This window comes from Saccostrea cucullata, unplaced genomic scaffold (genome assembly GCF_032062105.1).
Source record: "Saccostrea cucullata isolate Sc308-1 unplaced genomic scaffold, CSIRO_AGI_Scuc_v1 ctg18654, whole genome shotgun sequence".
In the NCBI taxonomy this organism is placed as follows: Eukaryota; Metazoa; Mollusca; class Bivalvia; order Ostreida; family Ostreidae; genus Saccostrea; species Saccostrea cuccullata.
The window spans coordinates 17,462-23,854 of NW_026929103.1; the positions used below are offsets into that span (position 1 = coordinate 17,462).

The 6,393-nt window shown below is 32.7% G+C and overlaps 1 long non-coding RNA gene across 1 annotated transcript; it reads right to left on the bottom strand.

Annotated features, from left to right (window-relative positions):
• Positions 1 to 3,638: 3,638 nt before the first annotated feature.
• LOC134279775 (uncharacterized) lies at positions 3,639 to 4,389 on the bottom strand. The gene is made up of 4 exons (XR_009994758.1): positions 4,317 to 4,389; positions 4,087 to 4,227; positions 3,827 to 3,913; positions 3,639 to 3,724 (listed from the first exon to the last, which is right to left on the bottom strand). It is a non-coding gene; the product is annotated as an uncharacterized LOC134279775 (long non-coding RNA).
• Positions 4,390 to 6,393: the final 2,004 nt, after the last annotated feature.

Sequence of the window (6,393 nt, forward strand, 5' to 3'; positions counted from 1 at the left end):
AACAAAAATCAAATTGCATAGCATTTAAGTTGGGAGGGGGTGGAGGCATAATATGCATATGTAATTGGGCAGTTTCCCTTATACCTAGTAGAAACATATCATGTATGCTACATGTACAAGTTTCAGTAATTTTAATTATTTACCTACATAATTAGTATATTTCATAGTTCCAGAAAATATGCATTTTTTCGTAATGAAAAATAACAATGTACATCGAGAGTTTATTTGAACTTGTGGCATAGGCGTCGGAACCGGGGGGGCTATGCATTGAAAATTGGGGTTTACTTTTTTTGTTGGTTTAGCCCCCCCCCCCCCCACACACTTTCAATTTAACGTGCAAACCCAAATTCCCAGACACCTGTTGGTTCCCATAGACTCGACACCGCTTTTAAACTGGTTCCCTAGCGGAAATGATTATTGTCAACTCGTACATAAAATGTCAGGGTTTTGAGACAGTGAAAATGCAATATCTGAAGAAATATTTCGTCACTGAACTTGAAAAATAATAGGCCTCTTTCTTTTATACTGCCACACAAGTATGTAAACGCTGAGAATGGTTAATGCAAAGGTTTTCTGTCAATCTTGCCCACAAATGATTATTGTCAACTCGTACGTAAAATGTCGAGGCAGTAAAAACGCGATATCTGAAGAAATGTTTCATCAGTGAACTTGAAAATGAATAGGTTTCGTCCTTTTATACTGCCACACAAGTATGTAAACGCTGAGAATGGTTAAATGCAAAAATGCTCTGTACACTGCTTTGCCCACAAGGTAACGAACACACTAACACACACACACACACACACACACATACATACGCACATTCGCGATGCTATATCCCCTCCGCAACTAGTTGCGCCAGGGGATAATAAAGTAACCAAAATACCTTATCTTATCACGTTCAGAAAAAATATTCGTAGAAAAATGTCTAAAAATCATTGATTTTCATAAGGATTTATGAACACGTTGCTATGGAAATGAATTTCCTTGGATACCAGTCCCTTCATACGTTCGAAAAAAATTTTAATTGTGTTTTAGCATTAGGTAAGACAAAATCTTTCATATACCAAAAGCTTTTGAAAAAATAAAATTTTGACTTTAGATTCAATGCTCGATGCTTGCTGATTTTGACTCTTAAATAAATTAAAATCTAAAGTCTTTCTATTGTAAGCACATCAATGTAATCATAAGAGGTCCAATCGAAATACTCTGTGTTGTAAAGTGTAAATTAAGTTATTAATTTAATAATTAATAAATTACACTGATACAGACTTTGTTTAAATAAATATTAATAAAGAATAGACGAGAAGTTGTGCATTAAATTTATCAGAATATAATGTTCTAACTGTAACTGATATGACGTTTAACGTTTTCTTTTAAACCAAACACAAAAATGTTCAAAATGAAGTTGAATTATCTAAATATCAATAAAATTCTTTTTCTGCAAAATATGTTTTAAAATATATCTAAAATTAAGTGTTTAAACACAAAAGCTGATCAATTCAACATCAGTTGTACCAGCAGCTTACTTAAACAAGGGACTGAACAATGAGAAGCGCGGGATCAAGGCGTAAGGATTTGTCCCAAATCTCAATTTATGGAAGTAAGATAGTATACACAAGAAAGGGATACTCCCCAAATGTGGGATAATACACAGTGTATATGTTCTTTTGTTTTAACCTTGTTTCCTGTGTGTTTGGGATGCTATTACGATTGAACATCCCAATGTACGTATTTTAGTTGCTGTTAGCACTTTTATACGGAGAGAGTATTCACTTGCATTCAATTTCCAATTTACATCCTAGTAAATCAACTTAATAGACTTTTAGAAGTAAATAACAAATACGGTTATAATTCTAGGTTATGAATATTTATTTAATAACAAATAAGAAACATTTTATTGTGCCGATGTGTTACAGTGAAAAATATATGCATTAATACATTCAAATGTAAAAGGCAAAATATTTAGTAAAAATATTTTTTAAGTATAAAACATGTTACTTTCTTTCTAATAAAATGTGCAACAAATACAGCAAGTGGTCCAATAAAATGATGTGAAAAATACTCCCCCAGTCTGAATGAAAATCAATCCGTACTTGGTTAAAACATATTATTATACCTCTACTGATTTTTCCCTATATAGAATTAAGTGATTAGATCTGAAAAATTCCCTAGGAATCGCTATGAATCGATTAATCGTCGTGCGTTAGTTTTTTGAGCTAATTCCTCGGTCGAAAGCTACTCATGCTAATTCGCGGTTATAGCTTTTTATTGCGACGTCATAATAGAGCGAAGCAAAAACACAATGCTTCGTGACGTAGTTCATATTACAAAACGCAACAAAATAAGACGTAAACAACAAACAGAATTAGGGAATAGCTGTCTTCTAATTTGGTATTTGCGACGAATAAGGATTAGTTAATCTGTAACTGAATATTTTTTTTAAAGGTGATCTTTATAATTTAAATTCGTATCGATGTAATAAAACAGTTATATTATATCATTGAGGGAGTTAGCAAGATTCCAGTTCCCCTCGACCAGGACTATTTCCCTCGGCATGCTGCGCCTCGGGAAATAGTCCTGGTCTTGGGAAACTGGAATCTTGCTAACTCTCTCAGTGATATCAGGGACCTATATACTAATATTTCCATTTCTAATTTTTTTCTCTGTGATAACTCTTTGAAAGTTGTCGGATTTTATTTTTTGATAATTCTGCCGGAATGTAAATTAGGCAGGTCGATAGATCAGGAGCTAAGGAGGCCTAATACGCATGCAAATCTCGTGCGCATCTGTCTCTTTGTCTGACGCTAAGGAGGCCAAATATGCATGTGCACCGTGTGGCTGCCTTTGGTGTTTGACGTCAGTGGGCGAGGACTATTGAAAAATTCGTGTGAGCATGTCTACATTTCCTTGTAAAAGTCTAAATCATTTTTAAAGTCTAAATCTACAATTTTATTTCACAATGAAATGGCAAATATAAGGAATCACTGTCTAGTTTTGAGAGTATGCCAGGGGCATCAACAAAAGTAGGAAACATGGAATAATTTTATCATAACGGGCTTCGCCCGTTATGCAAATTATCCCATGTTTCCCACTATTGTTGATGCCCTGGCATACTCTCAAAACTAGACAGTGATTCCTTAAATATAGGTCCCTGGTGATATACTTTAACCGTATATTTACATACATATTATTTTAAGAAGCTGGAGAGAGAATAAAACTATTTCATTTATATTTGTGTTTTCTTGAAATTACAGAGCCGTAGTTATGGAGGCTCAAATCAGATTTCATACATTGCAAAATTTTCAAAGTTCGAGTGAAGAACACTGAAAATATTTCAGAAAAAAATATTTTCCTTAACATGCTTAAACATGAATATCATCAGTGAAATATGGCATCTTAAAATCAAGGATTTTTTTCAACAAAAAATTACAATCCTTTAATAATGCTTTCTAAGATAAACAACTCCTGCACAGTATAAGATTTTTTTGTCTATAGTGGAATAGAGTTATCTTTCTTAGTATGTATTTGGGCAAAAAGGCTAAGAACGACAACTGTTATTGAATAACGTATAATAAAGTCACTTCAAAAAACGATGAAAAATCCATTGTGGCTAATATGATTTAAAAGAACAAATCCTGAGAACTATTCATACTAAGGTGACCCTGTGACCTTTATTTCCGATCCAGTCTTTGGTCTGTGTTTCTGTGCGGAATTCCTGGAACTAAATGACAAGCATTATAGAACCCCGATCAGAGCTGTCCATATGTTTAGAGTATTCTCCACTTTTTTATAATTTGAATCACAAACTCAAACAAAAACTTACCATGTAGATTGCGTACAATTATTTTTTTCGGCTTTCCTTTCAGTTTGTGGGCGTTTGGCAGAAATTGGGGGACCTTTGTCTTTATTTCTGTATTAACAAAAGATTAAAGGAAATACCTGTTTACCAATCACATGAATGTCTCCAGTCTTCCTTACCACATTAGAATGTTGGAAGATTAAAAATATGTCTAATCTATTTTATTGAAAAAGGTAGAATTCTTTAAAAAAAAAAAAAGGTTAGTTATAGGGGAAGTAACCTACGTCTCTTTTCCCTGATCCGATTTCCCTGGTTCTTTTTTCGCTGCCTGAAGATTTTTCCTTAGTTTAAGTATCGTTGCTCCGCTTTCCTTTTGCAATCTTTTCTTTTCAGATCGCAGCTTCTCGTTTTCTTTTTCAAGGTCCCTGTAAACATTAAAATAACAACCTCCCTTATCAAATAAGAACTGGTAATTCACATCTATGAACAGTTACAGAAGTAAATGAAGTTATACCTGTATCGCTGGCTTTTATCAGAACTGTTAGATTTCTCAGACAAACCGTCAATCTCTGACTGCAATATTTTCACTTGTTCTTTCAGGGCTCTGTTTACAAAAGTTAAAAAGTATAAATACCTGTCCTATTCAGTAAGATTTTATAATCTGACAATAGCTCTTAAACATTTTTGCAATTAAAAAAAAAATATTTATAAATATCATTTTATTTTTAAATCATGATAAGTGCACGAGCTTGCAACAGTTATAAAGGAAATAAAGGAATACTGAGTTTTTAGCAAGTACATGCACTTGAATAATGTTCAGGCCTCACATGGCTAAAGAGCTGTCAAAATTATAGCAAAGCCAAAACTTTAAATGTATGAATATAAACCGACTCAGTGCTCTCGTTATTGCTGCTTGCTGACTCTCTGTAGGCAGCCCTCTCCTCTTCTAGCTGGGTCTTCAAATCCCTCAAAGAACGCAACTCTTTCTCCAAGTTACTGCAGGCAAAAAGTCAACTAATTAAATTTCTTAGAATATCACATAATGGCGTCAACATCAAAGCCATGTAATGACACGAGTTACCTTTTCCTGATGGTGACTGCGTTCAGTTTAGACTGTAGAGATTTCACCTGCTTCTCGTTCTCTAGTGTAACTTTGTCCAGCTCTTGTTGTAGGGCTTTGTTTTTCTCCAGCAACTCCGCTAAATCTCGTTCATGCAATCTAAACTTAAATAAAATAAATGAATTTTTCAGGAAATTTTTTTCAAATTGAATATTTTTGGCTTTAATTTTATCCTGTTTCGTAGTATAATTGCGCTCTCTCTCTCTCTCTCTCTCTCTCTCTCTCTCTCTCTCAATTCATTCTAGATACGTACCAATTGTTTATCTACTCTTCACACATTTGTTTACATGTACTTGTAATCGTACCTTAATCTATAGAAAAAAAAAATCAGAATGGAAAAATGGAATTAATGTCACTGCAATAAATTTTCGCAGCAAGTAGGAATCGTAGGAATCAACATGGGGTTGTATGATTAGGTTGTAAAATTTAGTGGTATATCAATTTGATAAATGACAATCAATGTTTATAAATGAGTGTAGGACATTTTAATCAGTTGTTAAAATACCCAATATGTCACATTGCTTACACAGTCGCTTGTGTAATTATGTGCCGGATAAAAAAATTCACCTATTAAAGAAATTAAACAAATTACCTTTAGATACGTATATATAACTCTCTTTGTGTTAATGGAAAAAATATAATTGTCCTGTAAGATCAATTTGTACTTATTTTTCAAGATCGACCATTGAAAATTTAAAAGAATTAAATCACAATTAATAGTTTTTCTATAGCTAAACTTAAAGAAATTCAAGCTTAAAGCTTCATTTTGTAATTTACATTGTACAATATTAATTCATCATTACTTTGAAAATTTACAGTGAGAGTATGTAACTTAGCTAATACAGGTCTATAGTATTTTCACACCTGTTAGATTTTGATTCCGTGTAGAAGCTCTAATTGCAACTCTTGTCAAAACAAATGATTCGTATAGCATGATTATCTCGTGAATTTCACCATCAGGAGACGATCGATAGGGATTAGTTACGCTCTACTGCACTTGACACCTGTGTTGTAGTAGAATGATTTTAAACTGCGTTAATACAAATCTTGGTCAATTGAATAATTTTTTGTGTGTGTCTGTATGTTAGATAGAAATTCTGACAGCTTTATAAAAATAATATTAAACATTTACCAGACTTTAAAATCTTCAGCAATTAAACTAGTTGATCGAGGATTAATTGAAGGGGGGGGGGGGGGGGGGTTTCACTGCTGATCATTACCTGAACATATTATAGTGGGTTTTTAAAAATTTTATTTACACTTACTGAAATAAATTTTTTTTTAAATTCACCATTAAACTGTCTTTTAATTAAAGCTTTTATATTTTTTTTTTTAAAAAAAAAAGAATAAAGGCACATTTATTTTTTTCTTGAATGATTTGAATGTTAAAAAAACATAAGAGTTCCCGAAAATAGTCAAAAATATGTCGGCAATTTTTTAAATATTAAAAAATTTACCCGGGAAATTGTAA